Here is a 25,788-nt window from a genome sequence, read left to right on the forward strand (position 1 = left end):
GGAAATCCCGTTTATAGCACGAAAATCTGTGCAGAGCCTAAGAGACCCGTCCTTTTTCTTTCGGAAGAGGACGGGGGCGGCATGGGGGGCAGTGGCCGGCCGTATGAAGCCGCGCTTAAGGTTCTTGTCCAAAAACTTTCGGAGCTCAGCTTTTTCCGCCCAACCCATGGAGTACAGTTTTGCCTTGGGAAGCTGTTGCCCTGGGATCAGCTCGATGGCACAGTCCGTAGGGCGGTGGGGCGGTAGCTCGTCCGCTTCCTTCTCGCTAAACGCTAATCTTAGATCTTGGTATTCCTTGGGGATCGAGGCGACTTCCTCGAGGGTGAGGCAAGCCCGCATGTTTTGGGGAGGAGCGTGCGGCCCCCATTCGGGGCGCCAGTGGTGATGCTCACACCTCCAATCCGGGAACCGGACGATTTGTTCCTCCCACCTTATGTCTGGTTGGTGGCGGGCGAGCCAAGACGAGCCCATCACTACGTCAAAAGAGCAAGAGGGGGCAATTACAAAAGTTTCAATCCCCCAATGCTCCTCGGTTCCCACCGGGACTGCCTGAGTCTCTAACGCACATGGCTCCCCTCTCATGGGCCCCCCGTCCATCTGCTGGAACTGCATCGGCTGTGGTAGGGGGGAAGTGGCTAATCCCAACGCCTCAACTAGGCGGGGGGTGATCAGTTCCCTGTTACACCCGGAGTCGATCAGTGCTCGGGCGTGCATGAATCTCTTTAGGTTAGGGTTGAGGAGGGTAACGGCCATAAAAAGTAAACCCCCTGTTGCTCTCACCGTGAGGAGTGCCGGCTGTTGCTGGACCTGCTTTGCGGCACCCATTAAAGCAGGTCGCTGTCGTTTCCCGCCGACTCGGTGTCGTCCGATTCTTCGGTCGATTCTTCCACGGTAGCCAATTCGGTGGTAAAATCCTCGTCAGTCGCCAGGGAAGTGGCGACAGAGCCCCGGCTGGGCTCCTTCGAGCGGCCGCTCTTTTTCTTCTTCGGCCCCGGGGTAGTTGTCTTCGCCGTGGGTGGGGCGGCACCCACTTTCACTGGGCAGTTGGCAGCGAGATGATTTGGGTCTCCGCATTTGAAGCACTTGCGAGCAGGAGACGGGGTGGAGGTCGCCGGTGTCTTCCTCCCTTCGGATTTAGTCGGTGTGAGTTTCGCCGCCTTCTTTGCCAGCTGCTGCCGTCGCATCCCCACATGTTGGAGGTTGGTCTCCACCTCTCCGGCCAGCTGGATCCATCCGACCAACGTGTCGGGTCTCCCCTGACTGTAACAGCGGTCGAGGATTGTCGGGTTCAGACCATTGATGAACGCGGTATATTTCATGACCTCGTTCCATCCCCTTGCCGCCGCGCAGTACCCCAGGAACTCGGTGGCATACTCGCGGGTGGAGCGGTTGCCTTGCTCTATGCGCTGAAGGGCGGCGACAGCCTTCTCCTCCCGTAGGGGATCGCCATACTGGCGGAGCATCGTGTGCAGGAACCCCGCCACCGTAGCTAGTTCGGGTTTTCTTCCCATAAAAAGCCCGACGTACCACTTGCGGGCCGCGCCTCTCAGTCGGGACGCGATGTGGTACACTCGGCTGGCTTCGGTCGGGTAATCCGCACCCCAGTGGGTGAAGAACGTGTCGCACTGTATGGTGAAATACTCCACGTCCTCCGGATTCCCATCGAAAGTAATCTTCAATTCTCTTCCTCGACCCTCGGCCCCTCCCGGGGCTCGCGGCGCCCCCGGCGGCGGCGCGGGGCCCGGTAGAGCCGGCAGGATCGGGGCGGGTGGCGCCGGGGCCCCTGGAGCGGGCAGGGCCGGCAGCGCCGGGGCCAGCGGGGCTGGTGGTGCCGGGGCAGGTGGAGCCGGCGGCGCCGGGGCGGCCGGAGCTTGCGGCGCTGGGGCGGCCGGAGCTGGTGGGGCCGGGGCGGCCGGAGCTTGCGGCGCTGGGGCCGGCGGAGCCGGCGGGGCTACGGGCGGTTGCCCCAGCGGTAGCCCTCCTATCGGGACTCCCAGGACCGCAGTTTGCAAGGTGCGGAGCTGGTCGTAGATCGCGCCCAGGTTCTGCTGCAACTCCTCGGCCATCGTCACGCGGGATCGATGCACGTCGTCGTGTATCTCCCGGACCCAGTCGAATAAGTCGTTGCGGAGGGTCCGGATCTGGTCGTCTCCCCCTCGGGGCGCCGGACCCTCCTCTTGGTCGCCGTCGCCGTCTCCGGCTCCCCCTTCGCCCAGCATGCTTCGGTACCGCTGCTCCGCGGCGTCGATTGCTGCCGTGGACTTCCGTGGGCTCCAGGTTCGCGGGGCTGGGAACGCGGCGTCGACCGAGAAAGGCGCTGGGACCTTAATCTTGCGCCGGACTCCCGTCACATTTGGGTCGAGCGGCGGGTCCTCTATTGGGGTGGTGGGCTCTCCGTCGTCTGGCACTTTTGCCGCCATCGGGCCAAGCCTCCAGTACAGATAAGCCACGAACAATGGGATCACTGTTATAATGTCAGAACTTAAGAACTTCAAACGGATCCCATACTTGGTTGCAAAGCTAGGATTTTATTGAAGAGAACTAAGCACTGGAAGAGGCAAGATAACAGTGATGGCGAGAGCCAGCACCAGCACAATTTTATACACGTAAAACAAACATCTCACAAAGCCCCAATTCACACCGTTACAGGCACATCTGTCTTCTCACCATCGCTATCAGTAGAGAGGATGCCTCCCTACTTCGAAGGCCATACTGCTCGGCTTCAAAGGGTCCCAGGGTGAGAATGTGCAGAGACATAACATAACTCATTCTACAACCCCAAATATTTTGGATACCAGTGGGGCAAGGTTAATTACTATTCAAGCATTTTGGGTCAAGCAAGGGTTACAACATGGAGTCAGTTTGGTTCAGTAACAAAGCAGTTCTAAGTCATAGTAAAAATACATTGCAGCATTGGTCACATTATAGGGGACCAGCAGTAAAGATACAAGTTCTGACACTACTGTATGTGAAGAAGAATACATAGACCTTTGAGAATGAGAAACAAAGTGGATGAGCTATAAAATATCTGACAAAACCAATACATATGTGTGTACATCTGCCACTGAAATAAATATGCTGAAATGGATTGATTTAGCTCTGGTGTATATGTGTGTGTGTGTACATATGCAAGATATAGTATCTATTGTTATTTCTCCTGAAAAATACCACCTAATATATTCTGGAAGTAGTAAAGGACTGAAGAACTCTTTTGCACTACTTCATGGGTTCCTTCTGCAAAGGAGAATGTTAAAGGCCTTTAAAGCTGGAATTCTTTCTCTGCAGTCTGGCAAAGAAGTTCTTTTCATCACCCAGATACAACAATAACCCCAGATATGTCATATCAAAGGGCCTGAACAAGCTAAATCTGAGTAGAAACAAACTGTGTCTAGCCATTATTGCATGTTCCTGTTATCTAGCCTCCTGTATTTTGGTTGTGGGTATTTTTGTATCTGCTATAATATATATAAAATTTAAAAATCTACCTGCAAGTTACTTTTTGACATCTGTTATTTATTTTGTAAATGTCACTAAGGATGCTAAAAGATTGAGAGGTATTTCTATTATTGTAATTCTTTTAACTGCCTTATTAACATGCAGCCAGAAAGCTTTTCAATTGGGCAAGTCTCCCATAAATAAAAAAGGTTCCTGTTCTCTTTTAGATTTCCCGCAAAGAGGATTAGAGTTGCCTGTAATTCCATGTAATCTTTAGAGTGTTATGCCACCTACTCATGATTTTATTATAGTTTCCTCTTAAGCTAGTGAAGCTAGTGTGAAATTAATACTGTACCTCAAAATTATTTCCACAAACACCAGAATTTATTGGATGGTTTAAATCTTGTCCCAGATTATCATGATTCCCTCCCCTGCTCTGTTTTGCAATGCCCATAATAAAACCTTCCTATAACTTTTTATCACTAAATACTTAAAAATGCAGTCAATTCACTAAACTGGAATGGTTTCCCATATTTTTCCTTTAATATAAACCTTTTTATTTGCAAATATTCAAACTGATATAGTTTTTAAAATTTGCTTAGAATTTTAAACATTTCCACAGGTATTTAGCTAGCTGTTTTGGTATCGTGGTTAAGAGCAGTGGACTCTAAACTGGAGAACCAGGTTTGATTCCCCACTCCTCCACATGCAGCCAGTTGGGTGACCTTGGGTCACTCACAGTTCTCTCAGAGCTCTCTCAGCCCCACCTACCTCTGTTGTAGCAAGAGGAAGGGAAGATGATTGTAAGCCGCCCTTTGGGTGGTGAAGGATGGGGTATAAAACCAGTTCTCCTCCTCCTCCTCTAAATCTATGTAGTTATATACGATTATATATTCTCTTGAAATCAATTTGCCAAAAGCTCCACTGAGATGAAATCCAATACCATAAATCAGGGGTGGCCAACAGTAGCTCTCCAGATGTTTTTTGCCTACAACTCCCATTCATCACCAGTCAGCATGGCCAATGTCTGGGGTTGATGGGAGTTGTAGGCAAAAACACCTAGAGAGCTACCGTTGGCCACCCCTGCCATAAATGATAAATGCTTTATGATGGCTTTACAGACCTTGGCTTCTTATACTTGTCCCATATTTTAATAACTTTCCCATGATAAGATGTTGTTTTCCTTGTTTAATTGTTGCTCTCCAATCTGTCTGCTATAAAATTTGCAAATTCAAGGGATTATTTTGTCACAATTCCCAGGGTCTCTAGGTTATGTATTCCTTCTGCACTGAGCCTTGCTCTCTCATTTTGCTGCTGGCTGGTGGGGGCAAATTCCACTGATTCCTTCTAAAGATGAAAGTGCATGGCCGTAGGAAGTGGGGCCTGAGGAACACCACTGGTCTTCTGCAGGGCAGCCAATCATCATGAGGCCAGTGGACTGGGCCTCTTTCCTTTTACCTTTGCTTGCAATTGCAACAGTCCACCCTCCTTCTCTCCCCCACTTTAAAAAAATATTTAAAAACCACATATCATCAGGGGAAAACAGGCAAAGGAAAGAAGTGATAACACCTACATAGTACAGGGAAGGCAAGTACCACACTCCTGCTGTTAGGGGCATCAGCCAGTCCATAACACCAAGAGAGAAACTATTAGTGACCATACAGTCAGATATAAATCCGGTCCCGGAAGTGTACATTAGATTGAATAGTCTCATTCTTAGCCACTTCTTTCCACACTTAATACAATGAAAAATTTAGGGACAAAGCAGACTTTTTGTTTGGTCTTGCACTCCCGCTAGGTTGGGGAGCAGGGTGGGTCTCCCCTTCCATTTCTGCTGTGGGAATGATGCAAAGTATTCTAATCTTTCCTAATCATCTGATTTGGCTGGTTTTATTTATTTTTGTTAATTTTTAGACTGCCGTATCCCACAAGTGGGCTCAGGGCAGATCACAACAGACTTAAACAATAGCAATAAGCAATAAAATTATAAATAAATAAACAAAACAATAAAATTACTCTATTTCAGATGGAAGATAACTATTTAGGCCATATTGCAAATAGAGCTGGAACCGATGATGTTCCAATAGGCCTGATAGATGATGGAATGCTGCAACAGACAGGCCAGAGTTGATATATTATGGGTGTCCCCTGCCTTACTCAAAGACCAGGCAGAACAACTCAGTTTTACAGGCCCTACAAAAAGGCAGTAAATCAGGTAGAGCCCTAACCTCCAATGGAAGCATGTTCCACCAGGCCAGAGTCAGGATAGAAAAAGCCCTGGCTCTAGTCAAGGCAACATGGATGTCCTTCAGGCCGGGGACAACCAGCAGATGGTGATTAGCTGAACATGAAGTCCTTTGGGAAAGGTGGTCCCTCAGCTATGTTGGTTCCAGGCCACACAGGACTTTAAATGTCAGCACCAAAACCTAGAAGTGAATCTGGTACTCAATAGGTAGCCAGTGCAATTGGCACAGCGATGGTCGGATGCTTGCCCATAAAAACAATGCAGTTAGCAAATGCACCACTGCATTTTGCACCAGCTGGAGTTTCCAGATTAGCCTCAAGAGCAAGCCTGCATAGACTGAGTTACAGTAATCCAACCTGGAAGTGATCACTGCATGGGTCACTGTAGCAAAGTCCTGAGGGGAGAGATAGGGTGCTAGTTGCCTGATCTGCCGAAGACGGTAGAAGGCAGATCTGGCAACTGCAGTGACTTGGACCTTCATAGAAAGGGAGGCATCCAAGGTCACTCCCAGGCTCTTCACCTTCCGGGCTGGCGTAAGTAAAACCCTGTTCAGGGCTGGGAGCCGGATACCCAACTCAGCCAAGGTACAGGACCTCCATTTTGGTTGGATTAAGCTTCAACCAACTCTGTTGCAACCACCCATGCATGGCTCCCAAAGCCTCAGCCAGATGATCTGGGGCAGAGTCTGGATGGCTGTCCATTAACAGGTAGAGCTGGGTGTCATCTGCATATTGGTGGCAACTCAGCTCAAAACCCCGGTCTAACTGGGCAAAGGGGTGCATATAGATGCTGAACATCATTGGTGAGAAAATTGCTTCCTGAGGAATACCGCACATGTGGGTGTCATGAGGAGATCTGCTCACCAAGTGCCACCCTTTGTCCCCGACCACGAAGAAAAGAGAAAAACCACCGTAAAGCAATCCCCTGAACTCCAGTGTTGCTGAGGTGGTGGGTCATAAGATTGTAATCGATTGCGTCAAACACTGTTGGTTGTGTCTTAACAATGTGTCACACCTAGTGTTGTTTGAGAAGCTGAAGGTATACTTGTGAACACGCCAAGGGATCAGTCAGGTAAAGGGAGGCTCACCAAAACCATCCACATAGCTCAGCAGCTTGAAAGAACCTGGGATGGAATCCCCTTGAATCTAGCAGTGTGCAGCTTCACTGAGCCTCAAGGCTTACTTGTTGGGGGAGGGGAGGGAATAACAATCCTCAGTATACCTCAAGGTGTATGACATATGAAGAGTGAACTATGGAGTGTGCTATGCGGCAACCCTGAGCCTGGATCGAGGCAAAGAGAGATGGCAGAAGATGCCTGTGAGGTCTCACTCAAGCATACTTGGGTAGGGTTTTCATTTGTTGATCTGCCCTCAGTAGAGTTAAGAACATAACAGAAGCCATGTTGGATCAGGACAATGGCCCATCCAGTCCAACACTCTGTGTCACACAGTGGCAAAAAAAAATTACACACACACCACACACACACACACACATATACACACACACGCACACACACACACACACACACATATACACACACACGCACACACACACACTGTGGCTAATAGCCACTGATGAACCTCTGCTCCATATTTTTATCTAACCTCCTCTTGAAGCTGTCTATGCTTGTAGCCGCCGCCACCTCCTGTGGCAGTGAATTCCACATGTTAGTCACCCTTTGGGTGAAGAAGTACTTTCTTTTATCCGTTTTAACTTGACTGCTCAGCAATTTCATTGAATGCCCACGAGTTCTTGTATTGTGAGAAAGGGAGAAAAGTACTTCTTTCTCTACTTTCTCCATCCCATGCATTATCTTGTAAACCTCTATCACGTCACCCCGCAGTCGACGTTTCTCCAAGATAAAGAGCCCCAAGCATTTTAACCTTTCTTCATAGGGAAAGTGTTCCAACCCTTTATTCATTCTAGTTGTCCTTTTCTGGACTTTTTCCAATGCTATAATATCCTTTTTGAGGTGCGGTGACAAGAATTGCACACAGTATTCCAAATGAGACCACACCATCGATTTATACAGGGGCATTATGATACTGGCTGATTTGTTTTCAATTCCCTTCCTAATAATTCCCAGCATGGCGTTGGCCTTTTTTATTGCAATCGCACACTGTCTTGACATTTTCAGTGCGTTTTCTACCATGACCCCAAGATCTCTCTCTTGGTCAGTCTCTGCCAGTTCACACCCCATCAACTTGTATTTGTAGCTGGGATTCTTGGCCCCAATGTGCATTACTTTGCACTTGGCCACATTGAACCTCATCTGCCACGTTGACGCCCACTCACCCAGCCTCAACAGATTCCTTTGGAGTGCCTCACAATCCTCTCTGGTTCTCACCACCCTGAACAATTTAGTGTCATCTGCAAACTTGGCCACTTCACTGCTTACTCCCAACTCAAAATCATTTATGAACAAGTTATAAAGCATGGGACCCAGTACTGAGCTCTGCGGCATCCCACTGCTTACTGCGAAGACTGCCCATTTATGCTCACTCTCTGCTTCCTATTAATTAGCCAGTTTTTGATCCACAAGAGGACCTGTCCTTTTACTCCATGACTCTCGAGCTTACTAAGGAGCCTTTGATAAGGAACTTTATCAAAAGCTTTCTCGAAGTCAAGGTAAACAACATCTATTGGGTCTCCTTTGTCCACATGTTTGTTCACCCCTTCAAAGAACTGTAACAGGTTAGTGAGGCAAGATCTTCCCTTACAGAACCCATGCTGAGTCTTCCTCAATAACTCGTGTTCATCAATGTGCCTACTCATTCTGTCCTTGATAATAATTTCTACCAACTTTCCCGGTATTGAAGTCAGACTGACTGGCTTATAATTTCCCGGATCTCCTCTTGAACCCTTTTTAAAGTTGGGGGTGACCTATGCTACCTTCCAGTCCTCAGGAACGGAGGCAGATTTCAATGAAAGATTACAGATTTTTGTCAGAAGATCCACAAGTTCAACTTTGAGTTCTTTCAGAACTCTTGGATGTATGCCATCTGGACCTGGTGATTTATTAGTTTTTAATTTGTCTATCAGTTGTAGGACCTCCTCTCTTTGCTTTAGTTTAATCAATGACATTGTGTACCAAGGCGTCGGGGCATACCATATGTCCAGTTATAGAGTGTAATATTTGATAATGCTCGACCACTATTCTTTTATGCATCTTACAACTTCCTTAGCTCCTGATATATTGTGGATTGTATTACTGCTGCCAAGTTTATAAACTGTAGCTTTCCTACGTGCATTAATAAAGCCTGAAAGAGGAGACTTCATTGCAACAAGGTCAGCATTTGCAGAAAGACAAAAAGATATATCTGCGAACTTGTGTCTTTAGAAGAACAATTATGCAATTATTAAGAGATTGTTTTCATAGTTATGTCTGAAAAATCCATTGACTTTCCACTTTGTTGATAAGATGGTCTTGTTTTCTTTTTAGTTTTTTGATTAAATGTAGATCATTTTTTTATGTTTTATCTTTTATTAACTTTAACTCATGTTTTAATCTTGGATGTTGGAAAAACTTTTACTTGGCAATTTAAATTCAAGGAAGGTTTTGGAGACATATTGGCAACCAGCAAGTCTCCTGAATAAATAACATATGGGGTGTGACCAAAATGAACATAATTGTAACATTTGGAATGCTTCATTTATGGAATCTGACAAAAAAGAAATGTTCTGGGGGCAGAAACTGAAATAAATTGGAATTTCTGCTTGCTCTGACAGCACAGCTTTGTATCTAGTCTGAGGGTTCATTTACCAGCAATTTCAGCTGGAAAAAAGTAATGATCACCCAAGGGTGTGAAAGAATGGAGCCCACTGTGCTCCCATAGACTAACAAGGAATACTATAGACTCTTCCTGCTTACCTTAAATTTAATGTTTTATCTATTTATGTTAATGCTGAATTGTTGTTAGCCACCCTGAGCCGCCTAGGCGGGGAGGGCGGGATATAAATAATTATTATTATTATTATTATTATTATTATTATTATTATTATTATTATTATTATTATTATTATTATTATTATTATTACCTGAAGATCTTGGTTACCAAGGTCTGCTTCACCATCAATGCATCCAGACTGTCTCACCTGTTTTCTGTCATGTTCTGGGATGGGGACTCCCTCTCCCAAAATACTAGAACTTGAAGGCATTAAATAAAGCTGATGTTCAGTAGATTCAGGATGGACAAAAGGAAATACTTCTTTACACAGGAAGTGATTAAAATGTGAAATTTGCTGCTAGAGGATGTAGTGATGGCTACATGAATAAATAGCTTTAAAAGGGAATTAGTTTCATGGAGGATAGGTCTATCAGTGGCTACTAGCCATGACAACTGAGAGGAACGTCCATGTTCAGAGGCACTAAACCTCTGAACCACAGAGCTAAGAGGCTATAACAGGGGAAGGCCTTGGCCTCTATGCCCTGTTGTTGGCCTTCCAGAGTGACTGGTTGGCCACTGTGTGAGAAAGGATGCTAGGCTAGATGAACCATTGTTCTGATTCAGCAAGGCTCTTATATTTTTATGACTGAACTTGCCTGGTTCTCCACGTGGCCCCAGTGTTGTGTCATGCAGCTGAACCTGGGGCTAGAACATCAGTGATTTTGATGCTGTAGATTTATATTCTCTGGAGCAGAGTTATAACTGAGGTGAACTAATGTGCCTTCTTTACCCCCCATTTTTGTTGTTGTTTCCCATCCAGTTTGGATGAAAGTTTTATGGATTATAGGATTACCTAAGCGGCAGTTTCAGGCAGATGGGATAAATCGCCATTTTATGGTAGTTAATATTATGGCATTCAGGGCAGGCAGAAGGAAAGGCTGGTGAAGGTAGCATCCTGAAGTACACACAGAGTTTTACATATGGCAACCCAAGAACCTAGGAAACATTAGGAAGTGGTCTCTCATACTCCAGCAATACATTCTATAGACTCTGCTGCTTGCCTGAAGGTCTTGGCTATGATTTCAATAGGACTGTTCTGTCACTTAATTTGCTATTGCAGTTGCTTCTGCTCATATGGGATCCAAAAAAGCCCTGCCTGGGCCAGTGAGACAAGGCAAGCTACAAAGCTGGTGCGTTGACTCTTAATGAAGCACTTACTGAAGTAACTGACTTTTCTCTGATCTATTAATTAATTTCCTCATGGCAGCTTATAAATCATAGTTAAAACATTATAATTTAAAACCAATAGAATAAAACCCCAAATACGTGTGTGCTGTCAAGTCACAGCTAATATATAGCAACCCAGCAAGGGATTTTCAATACAAGAGATTAAGCGGAGATGGCTTGCCATTGCTTTCCTCTGCAAAGTCTTCCTTGATGGTCTTTCATCCAGGTACCAACACGGCTTACATTCTGAGATCTGACAAGATCTGGCGGTACTATACCATTCCACATCTCCAAATCCCAAATATCCCCTTCACGATTCCTACAGTTTATACCACATTTATATCCCATTAGCTAATAAAATGGCTTTGTAGTGCATTCTGGAGATTTATAATGATAGCACTCCCCTCATCTCTGTAGAGAGTCAGTTCCACAGAGTGAAGGCTACCATGAATAAGGCATTGGCTCTGGGTGATGCCAGGTGGGCCATTTTAGGTGTGAGAACAGCCAATAGGTGCCTGAAGACCATATTAGATCACAGAGACATATGGAAGGAGAAGGTTCTTTAGATATGTGTGCACTATGTCATCAAGGGCTTTAAATGTCATAGCCAGCATCTTAAATTGGACTTGGAAACAATATGGCAACCAATCTGTTTTAAGATGGATGAAATATGTTCCCATCTCCTGACAATGATTGGCTACCATGTCCTGAACTAACTTACGTTTCTTGGTGGCTTTAAATGCCATTAAACCAATCCAAGAATCATAGATTTGGCTGAGTCTAAGAAAAGAGAGGATTGGTGAACCAGGTGCAAATGCTAGAAGGCATTCTTGGCCATAACACCAACCTGTTTTTTAAAACAAGGCTGTTTAAAGATTTGTGGATTTCTGCTAAAGTAAACAAAGTGGAACAGTAAGACAACAGTAAGTATACAAGGTTGCGCAATTTATACACTCTGAGAAATGTGGGGGTGGGTCTAAATGAAACATGCAGGACTTAGATGTGCTTAAAAGAGCAAATGGTTCCTCTGTATTTAATTGTCTTTAGCATCTGAATGCCTTAGACAGTTGTGAAAACAACACAGTATTTTGAGACCTTTGTATTAATTCTGGGAGGGAGATTTGCGTTACTGGCTTTTTAAGGTTTTGATCACTAGGTGGCAGCAGTCACCCAGATCAGCAAAAGAAGCCTTCTTTAAAAAAAAAAAAAAAACTGTTCCAGAAGGGATATCCACCTGGTGTGCATTGAGTAGCATTAGCTCAGTCTTGTGAGACCTCAGCTACAAGGCCCAAGCAGCCTTTACAAAACTGTGTAACTCAAGGAGGAGTTGATTATTCTGTATGTTGCCACTGTCCTCTGTTCTGGCCCGCCTCTATTTCATTGCTTTTAATAGCCTTTTTTTGTCTATGAGTTTTGGACACATAATTGACACATAAATAACACCGTAAATGCATTAATCTTATTAAGAAACAGAAAAAGATGCAAAAATGAGTCCCCCCCTCACCTTACAAGGGAGAATTGAATTGAAACCGGGACCTAGTATGGTATAGCTGTTAGAGCTTTAGATCTGAAAGACCCCAAGCTTGAACCCTCACCCTGCTTTGGAAAATTTCTGTGGGTCGGTCACATATATATGGCCTAACCTACTTCATAGGATTATTATGTGGATAAAAATGAGAAGAGGAAAATGATGTATACCATTTTGAGTCCCATCAGGTAGAAGAGAAAAATACAAAGGAGTCAACTCCTCCTTCAAGATTCCTCAGAGAGAAACTATCCCAGATGGGAGGGAAGGACTGATTCCTCACTAGCAGTTGCTCCACCCCCGAGCTTCTGCTTTTCCTGGCTCAAGTGATCAATTCCCCACCAATCGCTGCATGTGCATATTTTGATCTGTGGCTCCCTCCAATTTCCCTCTCAGCTTCCTGCTCTTGGGTTTTAGAGTTCTGGAAGCCATGAGGGAAATTGGAGGAAGCCATGAATCAAAATGCACCTGCACAGTTACTGGTGGGGAATTTATCACTTGAGCTGGGAAAAGCAGAAGCCTGGGGGCAGAGCAACTGTTAGTGAGGAATCAGTCAAAGTGTTAAAAGTTTTGACACACTCTTGGAAGGAATGCAAGCCAAGAACCAGGGAACAAGGAAAAATAGAGTGATGTCTGACTTGACCAACCTCTGTTTCAAAGTTCTTGCTGAGCTTATGTCCATTTTTCTGAGGGAACATCAAGGAAAAACCAGTAACTTGTACAACCTAGTTAGTGTCTTTGTTTTTTTCCTTTTCAGTAAATTTCTGTAACACTTCTGATACTAGTTTCCTATGTCATGTGCAACTAGAGAACAGAGATGTATGCTACAAAGATTTTTTTCCCTCCTAAAGATCTTAGATTGTGGTCAAAAAGCTCTTATCCTTGAGTTTAGCAATTAATCCATGCCTAAGCTAAATAACCTGACAGGGCTAGAGGACTAGCAGGGAGGGGTAAGACAGGATGTGGCAGTTAGTGCAAGCAGGCAGGGTGTGCAACTCTCAGTACCTCAAACTGCTGACTGCAGAGGAGGACAAATAAGTTTTAGTGGTGACAGGTATATACCCTGTATGATAGGAAGGAAGGGGCCAGTGAGTGCATGCCCCTTCCCACACCCACAGAACTTGACCCACCTTTTGGACCCTGGTGAGCAAGGAGAGCAGGTAGATCACTATACTCCAACTACTAATATTCTGAGAGTCACTGTGCCTGAGCATGGAGGTTCCCTTTAGCTATAATGGCTAATATAGCTAGCCTCCATGAGTTTGTCTAATGTCTTTTAAAAAGAGCTAACGAGCATCACTACATGCCATAGTGGTGAATTGCATCACTTAAATACACAATATGCAGGGGGTACTTCCTGAGTCCGTTGTCCATCAACTTTTTTGGGTGTCTTCGAGTTCTGGTATTTTGGAAAGTATGAGAAAAAACTTGTACTTTTCATTCTTTCTACACCATGCATAATTGTATACAAAACCCCAAACTCTTCAGCCTTTCCTTGTGAAGAAGTTGCTTCAACCCATTCATTACTTCTTCACAGCATTATGTTGTCCTTTTTTCCCTTTAAAAAATGTGTGGTGCATTTGATTTTTTAAAAACATCAGATTTCCTCTGCAATTTTAATAAGATTTTCCCAGAAACCTTTAGCTTATGCCAGATGTGTTTATTGCCTGGCTAATTTAGCAGGCTTATCTAATTGAAATGTAATAGCTTTCTGCTAACTCACCATACTGATAATGGTTATGAATGAGATCTGTATTTCTTCAGCATGTTTCTGCATCATCTGAAACACCCACTCCAGCTACAGAAAACAGCATATTCACTTATGAAATTGCTTTTAATAATCTGAAACACACCAACATTCATATTTATTTGTGATATGAATCAGGGAGGAGTTTATTGCTTCCAGGGGGTGCTCTGTGAAATCAGACTTAGGAAACTATTTCAAACTGAGCTAGAGAGAAATTCTTCAGAAACTGATGCCCTAGCCCCTCATTTGCTTCCTCCCACCCTTAGTGAATGTGTATGCAGTATATGGCTCTTTTCAAAAAAGATCAGATAATACCCTTTAGTCTTTGATTGAAAGCAGACTAACAACATTCTGAATGTCACTTAGCTTAGAAATTGCCACTACACTATTTAAAACAGGGTGAAAAGGCATTACTAGATAGAAATAGAATTAATATAATATGAAGTGTACCTTCCCTAGTTTACCTCTGGATGGCCTCCTCTCCTAATGTTCAGAATCCTTTACTCTTCTGTCAAAACTAGCTAAATATGTCCAGGAGACTTAAAAAAAAATGTTTGTGGATGACTCAGTGTAAAAGAGAGCAGTTTAAATTGCAATGTTTATTTAGGGTAAACTAAACACAAATTCAGGCAGGGGTTGTTTTCTAGAAAAATAGGTGGTGGAGCTAATCCAGGGATTGTTATGCAGTTGCAGTACTATTCAATGTACAAGGAGGTGGAACTCTCCGAAAGGTTCAGGAGCTGCCGTCCTGTGAGCTCCCACTGAATCTGAGGCCTGAATTCAGGTATATGTGAAAAACATAAAATAGCCTTCTCTATAATACCTTGATTTAGTTAAAGACACTAGCCTTAAGCCAGGCAGGAGAAACTAGATTCCATTTTAAATATTTCCCTTTTGCTTTTGATATACATGGCAGCAGAGTCTAGCAGGATCTGGGCTTCAGCTTTCACACATTTCACCAAGACTTTCTGTTTTCCTTTCTGCTCTGCTCACTGTTCAGAAGGGGTGGTGAATATGGGGAGCCTGGGCTGTGGAAAATCAGCAAAGCTTTGTAGAAAATGTTTTCCCATGGCTCCCCTCTCACCACTGAGATTCATCTCAAACATCATATGAAAACAATTCACAGTATTCACCCAGCTCCATGAGTTCCCAGTGTGGCTGAGACTCCCAGTTTGTTGTTCACACAGGCTTAGTGGCTATGTGTGGACTTTTTTCAGCGGTGGTTCCAAGACTGTAGAAACCGTTGCACCAGGAAGCTCACCTGGTCCTGTCTGGTCTTATTCTGGAGGGCATTTGATGTCTTTGTCTTCCAATTCATGTCTTTGGTGTGTTTATCTTTGTGTACATGTATGTATTGGTGCTAACTACTTTGAAATGGTTTTTATTTACTGTTGATTGTTAGTTTTATATTATCTGTTGTTTTAAGGACTGTAATGTTTTCATTTACTTCATTTGTGCTCTGCCTTTCTCTCAAATAGGGGCTCGAAGTGGTTTACATTGTTCTCTTCTCCTGCAGTTTCTTTCTCATGATAACCCTGTGAGGTAGGTTAGGTTGCAAATATGGCCTCTCTGATGAGGTCTCAAAAATTGCTGATTGATGGCTCTTGCCTCTTGTGAAATAGTTCACTCTGATTGATTTACATGGCACCATCCCAGACTCTTGGCTTGACTCTATAATTATTCCAATCTATTTTTTTTAAAAGGGGGGGTGTTGGAGTTACCTGAAAATTTTCACCCCATTTTACTATCTGTAGTGGACAAATTGTATGCCAAACATTTGGAACTCTGTCTAACAGACTGGATGTTCATAGGACCTGAACAAATTGGCTTTTCTAAAGGCAAATCTACTATAGACCATTGTTGTACTCTAGCCTTCCTTGCAGAAAAATATATGAATACAGGGACAAATAGATTATATGTTGCTTTCTTTGACCTGAAGAGCACGTTTGATTCAATAGATAGAGCTAAATTATGGACTCAGCTAGGAAATCTGGGAATGGATCCTCCTCTGTTTCTTTTGAGGAAACTTATACTGATACAAGTTGCCAAGTGAAAAATTCTTCTAGCGGTGATCTGACTAATAAAATCCCCCTGTTAAAGGAAGTTAAACAAGGCTGTGTGCTGACCCTACATCTTTTAAACCTATTTTTAACTGACCTGGCACAATTTTTGAACTCTATAAATGGTCATCTGCCTAAATTAGGAGGCTGAACTGTCCCATTGTTACTTTATGGTGATGACACTACCATCCTCTCTTGTATAAGAGTGGGCCTGAAAAAGTATTTGAATGCCTTCTATGACTATTGTCAGTCTAAATCACTTTCCATTAATTATGCCAAATCTAAAGCAGTTGTCTTTTCAAGCGGCTGGCACCCACAGAAATGGTGTATTGGCAACTCAACAATCAAGCAAACAAACTTTTAAATACCTTGGGATCACCTTTAACCACAAGTTAAGTTTGGGATCTGCATTGTAAATAGGACCATTAACTTGGCTAAGTGTTTGGTTTCTGAAATCAAACAATTTTACTTTGTAAGGGGCAACCAACTAGTTCCAGTGGCGATGAGTGTATAAAGCTAAAACGCTAGCCCAAATCTCTTTTGGTATCCCTATATGAATTTCAGTGTTTACTAAGAAAGTGGAGGATATTCAAGCCTCATTTTTAGACAAATTCTCTTCATGCCAAAATGCATGTCCTATTTTGCTCTTTGTTCTGAAGCGGGTTAGTCTCTGGTTAAGATGAAGAAAACATTCAAATTCTGGCTCAAAATTCATTTTAAAGCTGAGCCTGACAGTCTTCTTGACTGTCTGAAGAGAGAGCCATATACCTCAACCAGGTCAGTGATTCTTATGTCCAAACTCAACCACTTAGGGATAGTAGTTGATTATGATTATTTTTTTTTTGCGTCTGATGAGTTACATATCTTCAGATGTGTTAAACAGAGATTGTTAGACTTGGAGAAACTTAAATTATGTCCAAGGCTGTGATCACACACACTAAATAATGCACTTTCAATCCACTTTCAATGCACTTTCCAACTGGATTTTGCCAGTTCACACAGTAAAATCCAATTTAGTATGTGTAATGGCGGCCCAAGTAACCTTTACATTTGCTCCGCAGCCTCCTTAGGTCTCAGTGTTTCTTGTGGTAAGATGCCCCACTATTTATTAGACAATGATCCCATAGGGTGTTAATGCTAGCCAGATTAAATGCATTCTCCCCTAAAGTTCTACAGGGGAGATATTGAATACCTCTGTGTGACTCTGTTCCTGTGGAGCAAATACCCCTGACTCGATTCAACATATACTGTCACTTGTATGATAACTTACGTAAGGAATTATTCAGAAAGCTCTTTTTGGGTGTTTTTACATTCAGTTTGATCCAGAGGTTTACACAATTCATGTATTTATTTTGGTTTTATTTCAAATGTTTAAACCTTCTTTTTCTGCTCTGTATGTATCTAAATGTGTATGTTATGCCATTAAAGGTCTGGGTGGAAGGCTGCAAGTATGTGAGTAGTTCAATGTCACTCAACAAACTTTCATAGCCCAGTAGAGATTTAAAGTGGAATCTCCTAGATCTTCATCTTATGTGGGAACCACCATCCTACACTGGTTCTTTTTATGATTAATTTTAGCTGTTGCCATTCTAACCTTTTAATGCTTCATTGATTTAATCTTTCTCTCTTTCTTTGGTCATGTCAGGCCCCTTTGGGATGTTGTTTTAATAAACAAAAGGCCAGGTAAGTTACCCCCCTCCTAAAATAAGAATACTTGGCCTGCCTTTCTGCATGCTCTTTGCTTCTCTGCCACTTTGCCTTACCTGAAGCTTTTATTGGAAGAGCAGCCTAGCTTGGAGCACAGCCCAAGTGCTTGAACTCACAGTTGCAGCTCTTCTAAAAATGAGACAAAAGATGTACAAAGAATAGCATTCTCCAAAATGCGTGTGTAAGCACAATTTAATAGCCAGTGTTTTAAAAGTGAGCAGCAATTGCCTATAACCTCAGCAGCTGTTCCAGAATGCTTGGACAACAAATTTTGCAGCAAAGTTGGACTCTGTTCTGTTGCCATAGATACCACCATTGCTGACAAGAGTGAGTCAACTTTTCTAGTGGAATTAGTGGCATGTGTTTTAGGAGGGTTAGAGTTTTCTGTGTGGTTTCCATCAAAAGCCTTAAAATCATTTTTTAAAATCAGAAATACAGTACTAATAAAAAAAAAAGCTTCTTTTACCCTGGTCACTACAGATGCCAGTATTTCCTTAGCTAGAATAGAGTCAGTGAAATGGACAACATTTTCAAAAGCTGTTTAGGCACATGTTTAAGGCCATTTCAGTTCACCAAGCTGAGTAGAGATACACATAGCTTTTTTATGAATTGTGATTATTATCCAAATACAACTCTTTAGAGAGAACAACAGCCTGTAGCAAGGTAATGATTGAATGAAAGTCTTATTTTTTTCCAAATAAAATCAAGAAGTCCTTAAGTCAGACTGAAAGTCTCCTGCTTAAGTCGGGATGCCCTCAGATAAGTTTGTCTTTGTCTTCCTAACCCATTTATTTTGAATTACATTTATGATACAATGCTCAAACTTCCCCATTTCTCCCTTTTCAAGTAAGTACTTTCCTTCTCCTTCCTATTTCTACCACCCCCTCAATCTTCTTGAAGAATTGGCCCTGCCTTTAAGTGTATCAACTTAAAGCAACTTCCATTCAGAGGTAAAATAGTTATGATACAAGAACTGCAAGCTGGCATAATTTCTCCTGCCCAGTTTCTCCACCCTTACCCTCCCCCCTGCCCGGCCATTTCCAATGCCTTTTCTGATCATGTCAAGCCTCTCCCCCCTTCTCCTATGTTGTTCCGGTTCTAGAGGTGCAGAAGGTCAGGCTAGAGTGCAAGCCCCTTTAGCTCCAGACAAAAGGGGTTAGTGACCACACCAGCTACTCACACCTGATTGAGGGGGAGCAACCAGCTAAAAACCTGTTGAGAGTCCTATGCAGCCTTGATGCCCTTTGCTCAGTGCAAAGCTGCTCTTGGCAAAACATGCTGCTTTGGGAGCTAATCCTCAGGAGCACTGTGGGTCTTACTTGTGAGCAGACATGCTGAGAATTGGGCTACAAGTGCCCATTCCTCCCTCTTTTTTTCTCTCCTCCTCGCCCTTGAGGTCCATGTGAGCTCATCCTCCCTGCTCAAGGAGAGAGAGGGGGGTTGCACTGCTTTTGTTCCTCCTCTTTTGTTCCTCCCTTATTTCAAGGGAAATTAGGCACCAGTGCCTCTCACCATGCCCCAGTGGCTCCCAGGATGCAAACTGGAATGCACAACTGTGTGATTTTCCTCTATCTTTAGCACTGAGGGTGGGGGGGAGAGACAACCACTATATGTGGCCAAGGAAAATGTGGCAATGAGAGCTCAAGTGGCTGCCACTGAGCTGCTACCTCCTCCCCTCCATTGCATTGGTGAGGAAGGAAGGCTTCAAAGCACGTGCAGAAGCACCATCCAGGAAGGCACTGGTGCACTCTGGATGGCAGCTTCAGTTTCTTTCTGGAATTTTGTCGCCCTGTACTAAGCCAAAAATCTGTGTGCTGAGGGATAAAAAAATGTGTGCCAGCACACGCTAACAAAGTTCAGTGGAAACACTGGTATGGACCATGAGTCAACAAGTCCGTGGCTCAAATGTTGCACTGATGTTGGTCCTGAGAATGCTATTTCAGTTCAAGCCCCCCACCCACCCAACAGTTAGGAATGGTAGTCTTCTCTATAGTTTTCATGTAAAAATTATTGTGAGATTGAACATGAATTAGTTTGAGCATTATGATTTCTTAGGCATTTGTAGTATCTTGTGTCACTTCCATCAAAAATTGCCCAGTAAATGTCCAGAATCATTGCACTATCCCCTGGGTAGTTTCTAAAGTGGACTGTTAAAATGCCTTGAAAAAGCTAGATCTACAGAGCATTTTTCTATGCAGAGTCTGAAATAATTTCATGGCATTCTTTCTCTTCCAGACAATGTTTTGCTATTTTCCTAGAAGAGTTTGAAGTAAAATTGGTGAATTGGAATGTTTATTGTTGGGAGAAAACCGACATAGTGGGAATTTCAGAAACATGGTGGAATGAGGAGAATCAGTGGGACATGGTGATTCCTGGATATAAGTTATATCGGAAGGATAGGGAGAGAAGGGTTGGAGGTGGGGTGGCTCTGTATGTCAGAGAAGGCATATGGTCCAGTAAGACTGAGGTCAGAGAATTACATTCCCTTTTAGAAATGCTTTGGGTTGAAATAGAGGGCCCAAAAGGAAATTTAACTATGGGAGTTTGTTATCGCCCACCAAATCAAAAGAGAGAGGACGATTATAATATGATGGAAGGCTTAAAGATAGCGACTAAATGTAAAAACTGTGTCGTAATAGGTGATTTTAACTACCGCAGATTGATTGGGTCAATATGTGTTCTGGTCGAGAGAAAGAGATTGAGTTTTTTGATGCTCTCAATGACTGTGCTATGGAGCAGATGGTCTCAGAACCTACCAGGGGTGGAGCGATCCTGGATTTGGTCCTAAGTAATGCCCAAGACTTGGTGAGAGATGTAAAAGTGATTGCGCCACTTGGAAGCAGTGACCATAATGTTATTGATTTCACCGTTTGTATAAATAGGGAGTTGCCCAAAAAGACCGCCACAACCACGTTTAACTTTAAAAGGGGTAAATTCTCTGAGATGAGGAGGCGTGTGAGGAGGAAACTGAAAGGAAAGGTAAATACGGTCAAAACCCTTAGGGAAGCTTGGAGACTATTTAAAACTATAATCCTAGAAACTCAGATAAAATACATAACACAAGTTAGGAAAGGCACAGACAGGCATAAGAAAAGGCCTGCATGGTTAACAAACAAAGTAATGGAAGCTGTAAAAGGTAAGAAGGACTCCTTTAAGCGGTGGAAAACCAGTCCAAGTGACATTAATAAAAGGGAACACAGTCTCTGGCAAATCAAATGCGAGACTGTGATCAGACAGGCAAAAAGGGACTATGAGGAGCATATTGCAAAAAACATAAAGACCAACAATAAAAATTTCTTCAAATATATTAGAAACAGGAAACCAGCCAGGGAGGCAGTGGGGCCCTTGGATGACCATGGGATAAAAGGATTACTGAAGGAGGATAGGGAGAAGCTGAGAAGCTGAATGCATTTTTTGCCTCCGTCTTCACTGTGGAAGATGAGAACTTTTTGCCCGCCCCAGAACCACTAATTTTGGAAGGGGTGTTGAAAGACCTGAGTCAGATTGAGGTGACAAAAGAAGAGGTCCTACAACTGATAGACGAATTAAAAACTAATAAGTCACCGGGTCCGGATGGCATACATCCGAGAGTTCTGAAAGAACTCAAAGTTGAACTTGTGGATCTTCTAACAAAAATCTGTAATCTTTCATTGAAATCTGCCTCCGTTCCTGAGGACTGGAAGGTAGCAAATGTCACCCCCATCTTTAAAAAGGGTTCCAGAGGAGATCCGGGAAACTACAGGCCAGTCAGTCTGACTTCAATACCCGGAAAGTTGGTAGAAAGCATTATCAAGGACAGAATGAGTAGCACATTGATGAACACGGGTTATTGAGGAAGACTCAGCATGGGTTCTGGAAGGGAAGATCTTGCCTCACTAACCTGTTACAGTTCTTTGAAGGGGTGAACAAACATGTGGACAAAGGAGACCCGATAGATGTTGTTTACCTTGACTTCCACAAAGCTTTGATAAAGTTCCTCATCAAAGGCTCCTCAGAAAGCTTGAGAGTCATGGAGTAAAAGGACAGGTCCTCTTGTGGATCAAAAACTGGCTGAGTAATAGGAAGCAGAGAGTGAGTATAAATGAGCAGTCTTCGCAGTGGAGGACAGTAAGCAGTGGGGTGCCGCAGGGCTTGGTACTGGGTCCCATGCTCTTTAACTTGTTCATAAATGATTTAGAGTTGGGAGTGAGCAGTGAAGTGGCCAAGTTTGCGGATGACACTAAATTGTTCAGGGTGGTGAGAACCAGAGAGGATTGTGAGGAACTCCAAAGGGATCTGTTGAGGCTGGGTGAGTGGGCGTCAACGTGGCAGATGCGGTTCAATGTGGCCAAGTGCAAAGTAATGCACATTGGGGCCAAGAATCCCAGCTACAAATACAAGTTGATGGGGTGTGAACTGGCAGAGGCTGACCAAGAGAGAGATCTTGGGGTCGTGGTAGATAACTCACTGAAAATGTCAAGACAGTGTGCGTTTGCAATAAAAAAGGCCAACGTCATGCCGGGAATTATTAGGAAGGGGATTGAAAACAAATCAGCCAGTATCATAATGCCCCTGTATAAATCGATGGTGCAGTCTCATTTGGAGTACTGTGTGCAGTTCTGGTCGCTGCACCTCAAAAACAATATTATAGCATTGGAGAAAATCTAGAAAAGGGCAACTAGAATGATTAAAAGGCTGGAACACTTTCCCTATGAAGAAAGGTTGAAACGCTTGGGGCTCTTTAGCTTGGAGAAACGTCAACTGCGGGGTGACATGATAGAGGTTTACAAGATAATGCATGGGATGGAGAAAGTAGAGAAAGAAATACTTTTCTCCCGTTCTCACAATACAAGAACTCGTGGGCATTCAATTAAATTGCTGAGCAGACAGGTTAAAATGGATAAAAGGACGTACTTCTTCACCCAAAGGGTGATTAACATGTGGAATTCACTGCCACAGGAGGTGGTGACGGCCACAAGCATAGCCACCTTCAAGAGGGGGTTAGATAAAAATATGGAGCAGAGGTCCATCAGTGGCTATTAGCCACAGTGTGTATATGTGTATATATATATATAAATATAATTTTTTTTGGCCACTGTGTGACACAGAGTGTTGGACTAGATGGGCCATTGGCCTGATCTAACATGACTTCTCTTATGTTCTTATGTTCCTATGTATTGAAAGAACTGTAAGTCAAAAAGTTTCTTTTCCAACTATGGAAATAATTGGGTTTTCTCATAGGGGGAACTAATTTAAATGAACTTTTGTTCAACTGAGGAGTGCTCTGTAATTTAAAATCATGGGGCACAATGAAGTCCACAATGAGTTCAGGTTCTGTGTGTGGATGATCCTCCTATGCTCAGTGGAGCCCCTGTTTTCCAACTACTCACCTGTTTGTGTATACAGGTGGTATGAGTCACCACTGGGGTGAGTAGAATGTCTGGGAACATCTCTCTCCATTCAGCTTTCTTTCTCTCCTTGTTACAAACTAGTTATGCTTTGGAAATATTTTTGAGTCTGTGACTCCCACAGAGACCCTAAGGATCCATTCTCAACCTTAATTCATACATAACTTTTGCATTATATCATCCCTATTAAGAACCTAGTATACTGCAGTGTCTTTGCCTTTCTATAGCTGTAGAAATCCAAAGATAGTGGGAAGTGCTATGAAGGACTATGGCCTTTTAAACTGACACTTATGTGGAAGCAGATGCATGTTCAGTGTGCTGTGAAAACTGGGCTGGATTCTTGATAGCTTGCAAGGCCAGTCCAGTGTGCTTATTTTACCCCTTAAAGCCCTTAATTGCCTGAGCACTAGACTTCAAAGGCTATCAGTACCTTTACATGTTTTCCCATCAATGATCAGGAGTCTAACTTCATGCCCAATTATTGAGTGAGAACAAGAAAACAGTACAGGTAAAAAGGAGAGCTTTTTGTGGTGGCTCCAAGGCTCAGAGTTTCATGGGTCGCTTTGCAGAATATTCTCTCCCCAGCTTTCAAGAAAGGATGTAACTGTATTCTTCTTAAGGCATTTGTTGGTTGATGGTAAAGAATGCACTTTTTATGCAGCTGCTTCAAGTTATGCTACTGTTGTCCATGTTTACTACTTTCTTTTAAAGACATGTTAATAAAATGTTTATGTTTGTTTTGTAAAATGTTTATGTAGATGTTGCAAGCAGTCTTATGCTGAAGAGGATTTTTAAAAAAAAGCTCTGATAAATAAACTGGAAAATGTTATATAGCGTATATGCCACTTCAGCCACATTGAATTACTTGGCTTTAAGATGATTTTTCTTATCCACTTCATTCAGTCATTGGCTGGATTGTGATTGGTCTCTGAGTTGGTTATAAAGAAAGTGCTGTGATTCACTGCTTTATCCAGTTTCCTGTGGACTGTTGCTTATGATTTTCATACTAACTTTTCAACTCCACATGGAGACCTTCAGTTCAGGAAGTTACTAGCTATTACTAATTTTACTAGCTATTACTAATTTTACTAGCTATTACTAATAATTTTATGATTTATATCCCGCCCTGAGCCACTTGTTGGGAAGGGCGGGATATAAATCATAAAATTATTAAAATTACTATGGTGGGCTACAGGAATAGCTGCCTGGCACTGGTTAGCAGGTGAGCACTTGGAGACAGAAAGTATAAATACGTGTTCAGGCTGCTGCTTGAAATGGGGTATTTGGAGGTATTTTAAAATATTCTGTGTTTCTGTGTGTGGCAGATATCACAAAATTGTGCATGGGAACTCTTTTTGACAAGATTTTGAGGCCCATTGGGGGGGGGGGGGAAGGTGAATCCTTCATATCCTAAGTGATTCCTGTATCAGTCTGACAGATATCCAGGCTCATATGCAGCTTCATATACAGACCTTTCCTTAATCCTTAAAATAGTGGTTGGTTCTAATCACTGAATGATGAAAGAAAAGCCATTCATACATATCCAGAGGCCTTCTCTTCACAGGGCTGAGCTCCTGATTCTGGGCTCGGCTCAGAAAAAGGCCCAAGTCAAGTTTTCTGGGGCAGTTGTCGATTTCCACATATTATGGACCACAGGATCTGCAATGTTGCCATGTGGGAGACACAAATACAAGCATAAATTAGTGTTACAGTAATCCTGCCCTAATTGTCCCTGCTTCCATTTCAGTGGCCAGAGGTTCCTTGCCACCTCAACTTGAGGTCATTCATGTCATCTTACATCTGAGCCTTCTGTGGGGTCTGAACTATCTGGGAGCAATGCACTCGCAGGCCCAGCTCACCCACTGGGCAAACTAGGCAGTTGCCTAGGGTACCGGGAGGGTGGGGGTGCCAAATTGAACTCCCTACCCCCTCCCGGTGCCCCAGGCAAGCACCTAGTTTGCCTGCCTACTCCGCCCATTGGCCGCCACCACTGCTGCCGCTATCTATCCCCTTCCCTTTGCCTCCCCTCTGCTGCCACCATTGTCACCTGCCCCTCCTTTCCCTTTCCTTTCCTGCCTTACCACCATGATCACAGCGCACAGCAAGGCGGCAGATGTACTTCTTCCCTTCCCTCCCCCTTTCCCTTTCCTGCCCCGCTGCTGCGATCACACCACGTGGTGAGGCGGCGACACCCCCTTCCTGTCCAGTCCCTTCTCTTCGCTCCCTCGCTCCCCCCCCGGCATGTTCACAGCTTGACGTGGGTGAACCTTAGCTTTAGAACAACTGGGCTGAAATGAAGGCTTGGCTCCCCCTCCCTTCCACTTCCGGAAATAAGGTGAACACACGGGGGGGTGGGGTGGGGGAGTGAAGGGAAGGGATGGGAAGGGGGTGCCACCACCTCGCCGCACGCTGTGATTACGGCGGCGGGGCAGGGAAGGGAAAGGGGGGAAGGGAAGGGAGTGCCACTGCCTCGCCACATGGCATTAGGGGGTGAGATTGGGGGAGTGCCTGCCTGAGGAGCCACACACCCTTGAGCCAGCACTGGCCATGGGGGAGCCAGCGGGCGGG

Source organism: Heteronotia binoei, chromosome 7 (assembly GCF_032191835.1).
Source record: "Heteronotia binoei isolate CCM8104 ecotype False Entrance Well chromosome 7, APGP_CSIRO_Hbin_v1, whole genome shotgun sequence".
NCBI classification, from domain to species: domain Eukaryota; kingdom Metazoa; phylum Chordata; class Lepidosauria; order Squamata; family Gekkonidae; genus Heteronotia; species Heteronotia binoei.